Here is a 15,250-nt window from a genome sequence, read left to right as displayed (position 1 = left end):
AACCTTAATTTTTGTTGTATCTGATTTACAGTGATTTTCCACTGAAATTTAACACTCTCGGTCCATTATTTGCTTTTATGGATTCTGGTCATTTTCAAAAAATTTCTATTTGTCGGACCACTTGTAATTTCTTGACTCTCCGGTAATTTGCAGGTGCATTATATTTTTCGGGCAACTTCATGTATTTTTAATGTTTTCGCTCACATCTAGTAATTTTCTTTCACATCTGTAACTATCTTCTTGTCATTAATAATAATAATCAACTAGGCTAATACCCAAGGTACCACCCTAGGCCCAAGTGATCTAGCGACTTTTAATTCAGGTGGCCGGGTTAAATTGCGAAGAAGGGTGGTAGCAAGCCTTGCATGCCACGTGAGCCAACAGATATTTTTAGTTTTTTATTAACAATTATTATGAGGGTTAAGCCAACTCACTGGTTTAAGGGGTTTTCCTCTGAGCTCTTCAGTTTCCCTTTCCATAATAACTTGTTGAGGATTACGGTAATAGTTAGTGTAGGGAGCTGTTGGCTCGTCTGGCATGCAGGGCTTGCCACCACCCTCCTACGCTTTGTAACCCGGTCACCTGAATTAATGGCTTCGAAAGTCGCTTGATGACTTAGGCCTAAGGTGATGCCTTGGGTATTAGCCTAGCTGATAATTATTTATTATTATTATTATTATTATTATTATTTTTATTACTTTTGGTTATTATGTTACATATGATAACTATTTAATCGTTACATTTTACACTCAGTTAGTGAACGTTATTAACTGTGTTACTAATATTCTTCCTCCTTTTGAGTGCAATAAATTTCCCCAAAAAAATTGTAAATGGTCTATGTGGCGCCAATTTCAAACTATTAATAATCTAAATCTTTATCGTTTAAACCATTATTATTACAAGAATTTTATTAAAATTACGTTACGTAAAATTTATAACACAAATATTAATATAAATTATCCAAAATACACGAAATCTTTAGAATGTGTACCTATTTAGCATGATTTACACCAATCTGGCTATAATGAAGACTATAATAGTAAAGGCAAAGGATTAAGTTTTTTAGAAGGTTAATAACAATTTTCTTAATTAAGACAATGGTTTGTTTTACTTTAGAAATATCAAATTAGGCTCAAATAAAAGCGATTCAAACAAAAACATTAGAATACTGAAATATTGTGCTCCGTCGTTATGTAGTTCTCATAGAAATTAAAGAGATGAACGGACAGTGTAGCCTCGACAAGGCATTAAAATAATCTTCACGTCTCAAAGCTACGCGGTAGGCTCATTTACTTCCGGTTGCGTTCCGGTTTTCTATTGGCTGATCGAGAAAGGAAAATAATCTCATTTTCTACACTCTCATTGGCTGATTGAAATTCTTCTATCTTAATCATTGAGCCGGGAATTAGGATTTCGCGGGATGTTGATGAGAGTATTTACGTTAATTTAAATTAATTTTATTAGATTTTTATTATTATTTATAAGTAATGGTTTTCGTGAACTTTTGAATATGTGCCTCAAGAAATTTAGGTAATATCCAATATAAACAGAAAACACATTTTTAAAATCTGAAAGTTTAGGCCCTAATGTTTGACGCAAAATATTATTTACCTTTTCTAGTCTCCAGTGCATCCTATTTATACATTTAATTTGTTCCAATCGACGATAAATAATTTATGTTGATTGGAACAAATTACAAGTTGGCAAGCCAAAATATACCCCTCCTCGGAAGAATTGTCCCTAGTGGTATTAATTTCTCGAGATGACCCTTAAAGATAGATCTCCGCAATTGAGAGTAATTTACTAAAAACGTAATCCCGGTTCAATCCCGCCCGGTATAAAATTTTAATTTTAATTAAAATAATTGAGACGAAACAACCGATTATAATTTATTCAGAATATTATAAATTAAGTAGTTACAACAGTGCGTTAGAGGTACTAAAACAATGCACAATTAAATTTAACCCTTTTTACAGTACAAGTTTATCAGTTGAATATAATGAGAAGCAAATTTTAATTAAAGAAATATCTACAGAGGGTATTTGTATTTTTTTCGCTTACGAAATAGTTGCCGCATATTTAACGCTCATTTTATTTCAACACTCGCCCTTGATGAAGATACCGTAGAATAGCTATATTCGACATCTGGTAGTGGACGACTGGTAGACTTACAGTTGACGTTGTGACACATAGCGCATGAAAAAGACCAATGCCGTCCAATTTGAAATATCATATAATGTCTCTCACACCCAGGAAATCAATGACTGTATTAGGAATCGTAAATATCAAAATATCCACTCCAAATGTATTAACAAGAATCTATAACCTTACCATCAACAAAGCACATAGAGCCACTTGACGAAACGACAGTTCGTATATCAATACACGTTAAATAAACGCCTTTGCATTATTACAACTATGTTTAAGACGATAATAAAACCCGTAAATAAATAACAAAAAACTAACAAAGTCGATCACCCACAGGTTCTACCCTTTAACCCTCTTATCTCTGCTGACTGCGTTAAAACAAGATTTGACCTTTAAAATTTCATACGTAATAATGTAGACTTTAACAAGTTGGCAAGCCAAAATATACCTCTCCTCGGGAGAGTTTTTAATTTTCAATGAAGCGTAACTGTATCCGTGGTTCTGCGGTAGAACGCTCACCTGTCGTGCAAGAGGGCTCGGGTTCGTATCCCGGCCGTTTAAAAAATTATACTACACCCAATGACAAAAGAGGGCGCTTTTGGAAAAACCTTTTCTCTGATTCTAAGAAACTGGGTACGCAGTGATTACCCTTTGCCCCGAAAATGCGAACGCGTTCGCAGGCCTGACAGACATACAGACCCACCCACCCACGCACAGACAGACAGACAGACAGACAGACACGGTGGTTGTATAACCCCTCCTAGGTTACAAAGTCCCCTCGGAGAGGTAAAAAGGGCTTATTAACAATTACATAAAAATAAATGAACCTAAATAACCAATTTCACCCTTACTTGATTTCAACCAACCGCTTTACAAATCGAACTTTGATGCCTAAACCACTACTCAATAGCTAACGGTTCCAAAGTTATTATTTATACGACATAATTATCACCAAGAGACCAAGGTTTAAGAAACTCGAGCTTATACATCGCATGGACGCCATTTTATTTATTTTTATGATTAACAAAAGTCATAGTAAAAGAGGATGACGCAACAACATTAAATTTCCCGACCCTAAATAACATCATAAAGAAAAAAAATTAGAGCAAGGGAACACCATTAAGGGTAAGTGGAAAGTAATCAATACTGTATCCCGGAAACAAAATAATTCGAAACCAATACCAAAAACAATTAGCCCAAACGATATGAATGACCATTTTACGACTATCATTGAAGATAGCAACCTTGAAGACAAACCACTAAATCTCGTAAATAATCAAAATACCTGCGCTCTCTTTTTAACTAATGAAATGGAAGTCAAAGAAATTATTAACTCAATACCTACTTCGAGCGCAAAGGGTCTCGATGGCCTCCATCCTAAACCAATTACATTTATAAGCACCATAATTCTCGCCCCGATAGTGTTTATAATTAATTTATCTTTTACATCCGGTATTTTCCAAGACAGTGACAACCCCGTATACAAAAAAGGTGATTTTAGTTCACCAAATAATTACCGCCCAATCTATGTCCTATCTATTTTTGCAAAGATTCTTGACAAATGCTATTCATCAAGACATAACTCATTCTGCAACAAAAACCATCTTCTCTCTAACCATCAATTCGGCTTTCGAACCGGGCACAATACTGACAAGGAGACGACCCGAGGTGATAATCACCGATTTTGTTCAAACTCTGGTATAGTGTACCTTAAAAAACCTGCAAGGGAAAAGTTGCGCCGGGCTTTCGTTTTGCCATGGCAACCGAAAACGTTTTTGACAACATGATTTGAAATTTTTCAATTGAAAATAACATGGGAATCTGAAGGATTTTAAGGGTTTCACCGTTCGGATTTTGGACTTTATACGCGAATGATGCATTACTACTTCTCGAAAACTTTGATCTTGTTCAACTAATTAGGGCACGAAATAAAGTCCTGAGGGCAATAAATGAATGGGGCGGCGAAGTGGTTAGCGCTTTCGCATCGCAACCAGAGGAGCCGGGTTCAATCCCAGCTTGTGGCACTGGGTGCAAACTCGGAACAACTCCTTCTGCGTTGAGTTTGCAAGTTCTCTAAACAACTGATTTTAGGGGTGATCCCCCGAGCTCTTCGGTTTCCCTTTTAATAAAGGTTAACGGTAATAGTTAGTGTTGGGAGCTGTTGGTTCACGTGGCATGAAGGGCTTGCGACCACCCTCCTACGCATCGTAACCCGGCCACCTGAATTAATGGCTTCAAAAGTCGCTTGATGACTAAGGCCTAAGGTGATGCCTTGGGTATTAGCCTAGCTATTTATTATAATGGTCTAATATTAAATATTAATAAAACTGAATACATTATATTCTCAAAAGTAGGCAAATTTATATGTTACTCTATATGTGATATTAAATTAATAGGGAACTCATTTAAGAGAATTAACAGGTAAAGATATTTGGGTATTTGATTTGACAACCACTTAAACTGGAACGAAAATATCAATCAAATGTGTAAAAAATTAGCTACAGCCTCATATTATGTTTATAAATTAAAAAATGTTTCCCCCAGAAATATCTTATTTCAATTATAGTTCAGTTTATCTACTCCCATATAACTTATGGTATTGTATTTTGGGATAATACAGCAAATTATAATCTAAATCGAATCCAGGTCATGCAAAAACGTATCCTACGTAATGTTTACAATGTAGAATGGAGACATCCAACTAAAGACCTGTTAAAAATTAGCCAATTATTACGTATTAACCAAATTTATTGATATTCAAGTATATTGTTTGTATTTAAAAATATCCGAGATCAAATCTCCAACTTATTTTCGTCTAATAATATAATCTCGACGACGAGGGCTAATTATTTTTTAAAACTCCCTAAGTGTAAAACAGAAAAGAAAATATTATAAATTTTCTATACGGGAGTGAAACATTTTAATTTAATTTATCATTCAATTAAAGATATTACATCCATTCCGATTTTAAAACGTCAAATTAAAATAACAAGATGTAGATTTTGAATATTTTAAAATATAACCATAAATGACATATTTCATTCATCGTGTCCAAATATTTTACGAATTTATGATACTACTTTTTTAGATTTATAAATAGTTATTTTTTATTGCTCTTTTTGTCTTAAATAATTTTAATTTAAACTCTTGTTCTACATCCACTGCGATGGACTCGAGGGTTATAAGTCACTACTTACTTCAGTGACTTGGCCCTCGACCTCCTAATGTATAAAATTCCCAATTGACAATAAAATAAATAAACTTGAACTATCGCCACCTGGTGAAAGCTATTTATAATGAAAACCTGCAATATTTTTAGAAAATAATTTTCTTACCCTCCTTTTTAAATTTAATAGGAATTAAATGGCTTAGAAATTCAATGCAGTTTCTTTAAAAAAAATGTATCAATGTAAAACAAGCTTTTTACCTGTTCCCGCGTGGAAAAATGACTATGGTGTAAAATCGAAACGGCATCTCAACACCCAAAATGTCTACTTTTTCCCATAGCGTGAAGGCATCGAGTTTAATATTAAAAGTTTAGTTACCTATATCTAGTAGGATGTTGATTTCGGTAAAACGTTGGCGGGAATTTTCTATTTGACCAATTTGTTGTTGGAACCTGAGCTATTTTAAATTAAAAAGGGTTAATTAAGGCGAAACTCTGCGAATGGTTGGTAACGAATTTAATCACTAGATGGCAACAGCGTTTCAATCGATAGATTAATTTTTCCTTAGCTTCATGCTGTATTGACTGATACCGTACTGGCGAAAAATGCGTGAATTAATAATTTTTCACTCCCAAAAAATGTTCGGTGGTAAAGTACGTAATTTAAATAAAAAATGTGGCGTGTTTAGAGGTGTTGAAAGCGAGGGACTAACCACTCTTAGAAAATCTGTACACCGGATTACGCTTAGATTTGCACTGCCAAAGGCAGGGACTTCAAAGATTACGCGTAATCCCATTAGTACAGTCAAAGGTACGGCTCTGTACACCGATTACGCGGAGTGAGCAGCCCCTCGGTTGAAAGCCTAATTTTCGTTACAGAAACCACATTTATTAAGGGATAAAAGTATCGAAAATGATGACTACAAAATTATTTTATACCTATATATATATATATATATATATATATATATAAGGTATAAATGAAAAATCTAATTCCTCTGAAACCTGGTCTATTATCTATTTATCAAAATAAAACGAACCTTTTTAAAAGTTTTCTCACAAAGTGTTAGGTAAAATTGGACAAAATTTAGTTTTTGTTTATTTTTCATTCGCAAGTTTATAACTTACTTCAATAGCTGAAAACTATTCGTGAGTTCTGAACCGTTAAGAGAACGGCCTAGGACTGAGCTATGACGTCACGAAAAAGTTCTGGATAGTTCAGAACTTTTGTACGAATAGTTGTCATTCAAATTAGAATCGTACGATTTGACGTACGCAGCCCGATGTGCAGACGAATTTTAGAGATTTCAACCTTGAGTTCCGGCCAGTACTTGGTCTTGAGCAGGTACCATTTAGAACGGTTCCGAACGGTTCAACAAGAGGTTCTTGTCTGCGAATAGTTTGCATTTGGGTAGTTCTAGAATTTTTTTTGCCGAATAGTGCGCATGGGGACTGGTTGAACGGTTCAGAACTCACGAATAGTTTTCAGCTTATAAGTCTGACAATTAGCTTAAATCTTTAATGAGACCTTAACACAAAGCAGACGACACACTGGCATCGGGACATTACCAAAACCCGCGCCCATAGCGGCCGGAAAAAGAAACCACGGAATCAAGTAATACTAATGTGGCCAATAACAATCTATACCGATAGACTGGTGTTTATACAAAAGGCTCTTAGTACATATTTAAAGATCTGCTACTTCATGGATGTTACGTTTTTGAAACACTTAAATTAAAAGCAATATATATTATCATTAACGAGATTCGCACTCAAACATTCTGAACCCTGCCATTGCGGTTCAAACCATTTAGCCACGGTTTATATATTTACACAGGTTAGACTACTTCGGCTCAGAGATGGACGCTTATGAGCTACTCCCGCGTTTAGAGAATTTGAAAAATGCTACTTCGCGCCTACAGCGCCGGCTTGTGTAAAGTTTCTGAACTATAATCAACTATTGTTAAAATAACATTTATAATTAAAAATGGAGCCCCACCTATATTTTAAATTTAAATGTATCGTAGATAATTAATAAATTTTAAAATACATATTATCAAATTATAAATAAGGTAGCTCATTAGTGTATTCATAATTAAAATTTATAAAAAATTTATTTATATTAAATTAATTAGTACTGTTTATATACATTAGAGGGCGTACCAGTAGCGTAGTAGAAAACAGGGTTGCCTGTCAGAAGAACTTAAGATTCTCATAACGCTAGCACGTATGAAGGTACAAGTAGTCTAACCTGTGTAAATATATAAACCGTGTTATTAGTATTCTAATATCCAATTGTAGTTTACTAAGCAGTTGGCCAAGGCTTAGCCGAAACTCGAGTGCGTGCATCGAAGGTCCGCCATTTTTTTTTTTCAATGTTGAACCGAAGACGATATACGTAGACGCTAAAACAAAAAATTTATTTTGTAATTTTTAATAAAATTGAAAATTATGTAGAAAAGATCGCGTGGGACACCATATACAAGATTCCTATAAAATTGTCTTACTATCATACCGTTTTTCTCGTTAAGTTAGAAGAAACCGCCTATGGACTGTGCGAAGGATGATAAAATACGTGAAAAAGTAGATTAGTCCATAATTAAAAGGGATATTATAGCTAAATCCTAAACAAATTTGAAGAAATTAAAAAACTGACTAATAACTCGTACCAATAGGTCTTCGAGCAAACAAAAAACGCGAATCTCGGATCAAATAGATCTTCGAGTAATAAACTACATAAAAACTAAATAAAATAGCCAGAAATTCCCACGGTAGACCGGTTTCAATGTTTAGGCTTAGTTTCTCTTTTAGATATAACAGTCGCCAGCCAGATTTCCCGCACGGTACTGATGAGTTCCAAATAGAAAGAAACCGGTCTACCGTTGGAATTTATGGCTATTTTATTTAGTTTTATTGTAGTTTTATTACTCGATGATCTATTTGATCCGAGATTCGCATTTTTTGTTTGCTCGAAGACCTATTGGTACGAGTTTTTAGTAAGTTTTTTAATTTCTTCAAATTTGTTTAGGATTTAGCTAAATTATCCCTTTTCATTATGGACTAATCTACTTTTTCGCGTATTTTATCAACTTTTCCATAGCTTTACGGTGGGGGAAGGATGCGGTTTTAATGTTAAACCTTAGACCAAGAAACACATGGACGTCTCGCTCATAGCATACCCAACGCTTTATAGTCAATAGAGGTAAGAATAACGTTTTTTAAAAAACTTGAAAAAAAAAATTAGCTAAGAGTTACATATTTTTAAATTATTTTATATTTTTTTAATATTTTAGGGACACAAGTATTAAAAAACATACCAGAAATTTCGTTTTTTTGGAGCCATGCTGTTGCAGGCCACGTGCTGACAGATTGTAGGGCTGTGCACGTGACTCAAATAGCCAATAAAAATTGACTCACCTTCGCTACTAGCGTCACAGCGCGAGATAAATATTAAATAGGCAGCCCAACGAAGCTTCGACTGCGAAATATCTACCTTGCGACGTCCCTGTGTTTCTTGGTCTAAGGTTAAACGACAGTCTGTGTATGTTATTATAAATTATATACGTATATATATAAATTGATTCATATAATGTTAGAAATTCAAGCGTTCTCCTATACGACGCATCCACAAAAACCCCGGCAAACCAAGAAATTAATAGGTCATTATATGACCCGTTAACCCAATCAGGTTGGACAATTAAATTTTTATTTACAACACACGGCTTAAATCCGTTACGAATCAAACCTTTGGCGTCTAATTGTAGACAATTTTATTGTTTTGGTTCGCAATTACCCGCCTAGAACAATTACCAATTACCTTGAAACGCGACTGAGGGAAAAATACCAAAACTCTTTCCTCTTAAACTTGCCAGATTTACGACAGCTTTGGTTGACTTTGGAAAAGCTTATACCAGTTAGTTTATCAAAAACAGTTTTATCTTTCGGCGTCTAGTTGTTGAATTTGTAACGCCAGTCAAGGTCCCATAAAAAGTAATATTAATTACGACCTGAGGCTATTAGCAATTTCTTTCATGTACGGTGGTGTTTTCAATATAGCGAAAGAATGTTGTAATACGCGATTTAACGTTGAATATTTAAAAATAAATATAAGCGTACAAATTTGTGAAACGTTGTCGCAATTAGGTACTTTCGAGTCTTTGGATTAGTTTACTCTGGCACGAGATTTAACAGGTAAGATATTCAAATATTTTCTCTGCTTGTATCTATTGGGGTTCTCGTTATAGTTGCCAAGGTAGAATTGTAGTAAATGACAAAAAATAGTAAAATAATAATAACAATAACAATAATATTATTATTATTAATTGACCTATATGTAATGCCAAGAATGTATTGAAGTTACTAAGAATATTTGAGCATAGCATTAACCCCTGGTACCATCCTCACAGCTTATGGGGATAAAGTTCGTCTGCTTTTAAGGCGCATTCAAGGTTATACCATATAGCAAACTTGAATGGGAAAGCGGACGAATTTAAGCTCCAAAGGCTGCGAGGATGGGAATCAGAATCCTGTAGTCCAATATTCTTAGTAACTTCAATACATTTTTGGTAATAATAAATAGTGAATATAATTTATTGAGAATTATTAGTGAGAAAAATCTATGACTTTTTTGGTCTTTTATTCAATGCGTGTGATATTCACCAGGTAAATTTAAATGCAATAATTTAAGAAAAAACACTTTGAAGTTATTTCTTTTGTTTTGCTGACAAGTGCATTTAACTATTTTCTTTGAGAGTATACTTTTGAACCCGGTTTGTTCTTAGTTTCTTAAAGACGCGAGTTGTGTCTTAGAATTATAAACTTTAACTCCCTGGACTTGAATATTTGGATTCATGAAACTGTAACTTCACTGACTTTGTATTGTGGCTTACACTATAGCTCCCGAAGAATTTTTAAATCAACCCAACTAGCTGGATCCCAAGGAAGGACTGGCTACCCAGCTAGTAATAACTATACTTAACTAATTATTGAGTTTAGCTTTCCCTAATTCGAAATCCAGATTTTTTTTATTTTTACGGTATCAGTGCCGAGGCAACAAACCAAAAAATTGAGCTTATTCGACTGTAATTATAATTATAATTATTATGTATCGCATAAATTGATTTCAAAAATTGGTAATAATATCCTCGAATTACAAATGGTGAAAATGGTGACTGAGGTAAGGCTTACCGTATTCTGAGATTCCCAATTCAAAGTTAGGAAATTCAATTTTAAAAAGGCAATGCTTTTGTAAAGCGGGTAATGATGATTTAAGATTGCACAGTTATAAATGACACACAAAGTATACTAGACGACACTGCTCTAGGGCGAAGCTAGCCACTTAGCTATTTCCTCTGTCATTCTATTTGAAGGAAATTTAAGGAATAACCGTTTCAATTTCAATTTTATTATTGTTATAGCGAAGTCGAATATTTCAATTCGTAAGACTTAATAGTAAAAGGAAAAAACTTTAAAACGATTACCGGTACCAAGAATGTATTTATTTATACCTAGGGAGAATGTCTATGTCGAGACGGTTTTTAGCCTTTCTCTCAATCCACCCGTTGGTCCCCCCAGTACGCTCCTCCACTTAAAATAAAACGAATAGTCCCGGTATTTCATTGGCTGCTTAAAATTTACGTCACCTAACGCGATGGAAATCAAACGCCGGTGACGTTTTATCTTTCCCCCCGCGCGAAACGGGGGAAAGGCGTTCAACGTGCCCGGCGATTGTCGCAACATAATCATTCTTCCTAATAATAAATAAATACATTCTTGCCGGTACACTATAAAAAAAATTAATAAAAAGTTAAAAATCAGCGTTACATGTTTAGCGATTATATCGTCGTCGTAAGACTTACTTATCCAAAGTAAACTTTTCTAAAATGAAAATTATATTTTCTACGTATGTTTGAAATACTTGCCATAACCGGTTAGGAATTCCAAAGGGTCTCGATAGCACTGCCAAGATAGTTTGACGATTTTTAGTAGTTTCAAAGTATGGAAAGATTAGAAAATTAAAGTTAGTATCGGCTCAACCAATAAAAAACCCAACGACCAAATACACCCGGAGGTAAAGTTTCCAAATATCGAGGGTTTGACAGTCACAATTGCATTATTATTAACGTCTGTCGGCATATATCGACGTTATCATTAACAATTAGTTGTTATTATTAAGGTAGTTGTATAAAATAACCGTCACAGTTTTTTATGAGTTAAGATTTAACGCTTCCGAAATATAGGCTTAATAAGACCATTTGGGCTCTTTAAACGAATGAATTAAACAATGGCTACGGAATTGTTTACAATGGCATAATCGATCGAAGTAGTGCTCCTCAGATCCAGCTTCGACTGTGAAGCCGGAGTCGGAGCCTTGAGTGATCGTGCACGATTTTTCAGGTCAAATTACATTTAATAACTACTTAGTCGTTAAATAAAACAGCCCCTCAAAGAAATACCACCAAATTCACTGGTACGAAATATTTAAGTTTTGGTTATATACACATCTTACAGATGTCAAGGTGATATAGCATTACATTCTGAGATAGTTACTTTGCTAAAGTAAATTTGAGGGAATATATCGTAAATTGTATCTTGAGGTAGTTTAATTAGGTCATACAACTATTTGAGCTAATTTCTAATTCGTCCTTAATATATCATCTTTCAAAAGTGAATATAATATAGTAATATACTCCCATATCTAATAGCACAGCAGTTAAAGGCAGTTTAATAAAGTTCGACCGCCATTTTTCCAAGATGACGGAGAAGCGCAAGTGGGAGAGCTAGGGAGGCCTCAAACAAAATTATCAAGCAATTTGTTCTAGGTTAACAAAGATTAAATTAGCTAAATTCACTGGATTCTAAAGGCCATGGATCATCAGTTTTAAATAAATGAATTATATAATAAATAAATAAACAGAGATTGTAGTGGGGTGGCGGAGTGGTTAGCACTTTCGCATCGCAGCTAGAGAAGCCGGGTTCGATCCCAGCTTGTGCCACTGGGTGAAAACTCGGAACGTCACCTTCTGCGTTGAGTGTGCAAGTTCTCTCCCCACTGGTTAAAGAGGTTTCCCCTTTCATAAAAACTTGTTCAGGTTACCGGTATTGGTGAATGTAGAGAGCTGTTGGCTCGCGTGCCATGAAAGGCGTGCCACCACACTCCTGCGTATTGTAACCGGGTCGCCTGAAATAATGGCTTTAAAAGTTGCTTTATGACTTAGGCACAAGGTTTTTCCTTTGGTATTATTATCATAGCTGACCCCAAAACATCCCTTATTTCCAACCCTGCTTCCAGCCAATGAAATTTCACTGAATTGAAACTGTTGGCAATGTAAACTAAAATAAAGAATAGCCAAGGTGCCAGAAAACCGTTCTTAGGAATAATTATGCGATCAGGCAAGCCGATTTCTGTAGCAATTGTAGTTTCTAATGGACGGCACAAAAAAAAACATGCGTAAACAACTGGTAAATAGGTGGCGTCAATAGTCTGCCGTGGATTTAGTGGCACAATTTCGGAATAAGCGCACCCACACACCCCCGTTGGCGTGGCCGTTACACATATCTCGCCCTGATTAAGCAGGTGGGCGAGCGGACTGAATTTGTCCCAAACGTTACAATCCCGAATAAAGAAAGAGCACCCAACGATCTCATAATTTAAGAACTTAGCACTTTGAAAAATCAGCGACTTAATTTTCATAAAATATTACGTGTTTTCGGTACGTATAATTTTTAAAAGAGTTGCCATGTTCTTTTCAATGTTGAGCCTGGTGATATTTTGAATGACGATGCAGGAGATAGCTATGACCCTGCGTTACTTAAAATTGTAACCTTTTTACAGGTTATTGAAAGTTTGTAGGCCATATATTGTGTTGATATAATTAACCTAACCACAATCTAGTACTACTTCATTGCGATCACTTTATCTAGCTGATCTTAAATACTCAGTTTTTAGAATATTAAGACTAATAAGATTAACATTTATATCATGAGCTTATTTTAGGCAATTAAAAAAATTGGAATCCCAGACACAGAAATGAATTTAATAGCAGTATGTAAAACGAGCATATTCTTAAAATAAATTCAAATTAGAGGAATATGTTACAATTTCTTCAATTTCAAGCCATTTCAATTGGGCAAAGAAATCATAATTTTCATATTACATCACAATAAATCGTTTTCAGTATCAATCCACTCATCCCATGACGATAACTGTAAACATAATTACAGTTGTTATTCACAATTTTTTATAATATTCTTCCTTTAGAAATTACAATGGAGCTAAAGCCAAATATTTCAATTTAAAATATCCAAAATTAATTTCGAAAACAGGAAAGATAAATTTAAAAGACGGTAATGATGATTAAAGATTAGCCCATAATAAATTACACACGAGTGACAACTTAGAGCACTGTTCTATGGCGAAGTTAGTTTTTTCCTTCTCTGTCATTCTATTCAAAGACAATTTATGAATAAACAATTTATTTTTAAATTGCCTTATTGTTATAGCGAAGTTGAATTTATATTTCGTAAAATTTATTTACCCATAAAAGAGGTTTTATACAAAGAAAATTATATTTTCTACGTATACATTAGAGAAGCTAGCTAAACCCATGTAGTAGTTCTAAACATTCGAGTTGATAACGGTCCTAAAGCTAGTTTCCGCTCCACACAAGGAACGACATTTCCAAGACATTTAAGCACAAACAATCCTCCCCCAAGAACCAAACTTTATGTAGCGAAACATAATTTTCGTTTTTATGAATAACGCTGAGAGGGGTTGCTAATGCCTAATTTCTGGGCGCGCTAATGCCAAATATTGGCCCAGCGAAAGCGAGGGCAAGACATTAACTAAAGACTGACCAATAATTCATTCTTTCCCTAAGGAGGGAAGGCCAGCCAATGCCTTATTTCTATGCGCGCTAATGAAAAATATTTCAAAAATTATTTTATTGTGTTTTTGTCAACGGATTTTGGTCTATTTTGTTTGTGAATTTGGCAATAGGCGAAACTATAAAGTCCAGGGGTCTGAAAAGATGGTAGTCACGTGACTTGTAGGAGAATTGCAGCGACATCTATCTTAAGAAATTCGAACTATTATTCATTTTATTTTGCCAATAGCGGTTCATCTATATTTTATAATTATTATTATTATTTAAAACATCTTGTAATAGGAAGGTGTAAGATAATAAGGAATATTTTTTTCACACGGCCAACTATGAACACGAGTTACCGAATTGAAGTTGGCTGTGAAATGGTAGTCACGTGATTTTGTTTTCCCATTTTAACAAGTTGGTTAAGACCAAATTTACTTTATAGTTTCGCCTATTCCGAAAGTCAGTAGGTTAAAAAATGTATCACATCTCGTAAAGAGTCACTTTTCCTTCGTCATAATGCAGGCTATTCCGTCTTCTCCTCTTAAACTTAATTAGAACGACACAGAAGAAGACAACAAAGACGAATTGTGTATTGCGATGGGAATAATGCTACAAAATCCAGATTTACTTTCGAAATTTAGATAATTTCTAGTTTTAAGCATTCTTTCTTTTATTTTGATGCTTTAGAAAAAATAAATTGTTTTTCACGCACAAATTGGAAAATGAAAAAGACACATTTTAAAATAATCGTTATAAGTATGTAGTTTGGAAAAAGGAATTTTTAAGCACATGGCGGCTCTTGCCTGTTGCATTCGCGTATTAGTCAAAATAAGTCGAGTGAGCATCAACATCTAGCCTAAAAGGTTTGGCCAATTGGGAGCTTCTCGCGTTGTTTGGCTCTATTAACTTATTAAACACGTGGTATCTGGAAGACAATAGGTCAGAGACAACTCGTCTGGCTTTGAGTCGCCGGAAGGTGCTTCCACCTAGAAGCGCTCTTAGAACTTGGAAGCTGTTTTTTTCTTTTTTTATAGATCCGCCCCTAGCTTTAAAGGCTAAAAGGCGA

General features: G+C 34.6%; 1 protein-coding gene across 1 annotated transcript in view; it reads left to right on the top strand.

Moving 5' to 3' along the window:
• LOC149957619 (SEC14-like protein 2) overlaps positions 1 to 15,250 on the top strand; it is a 56,261-nt gene that overhangs the window by 2,867 nt on the left and 38,144 nt on the right. The window lies entirely within an intron of this gene.

This window comes from Leiobunum rupestre, chromosome 2 (assembly GCF_980474605.1).
Source record: "Leiobunum rupestre chromosome 2, qqLeiRupe1.1.hap1, whole genome shotgun sequence".
Taxonomy (NCBI): domain Eukaryota; kingdom Metazoa; phylum Arthropoda; class Arachnida; order Opiliones; family Sclerosomatidae; genus Leiobunum; species Leiobunum rupestre.
This window is presented reverse-complemented; position numbering and strand designations above follow the sequence as displayed.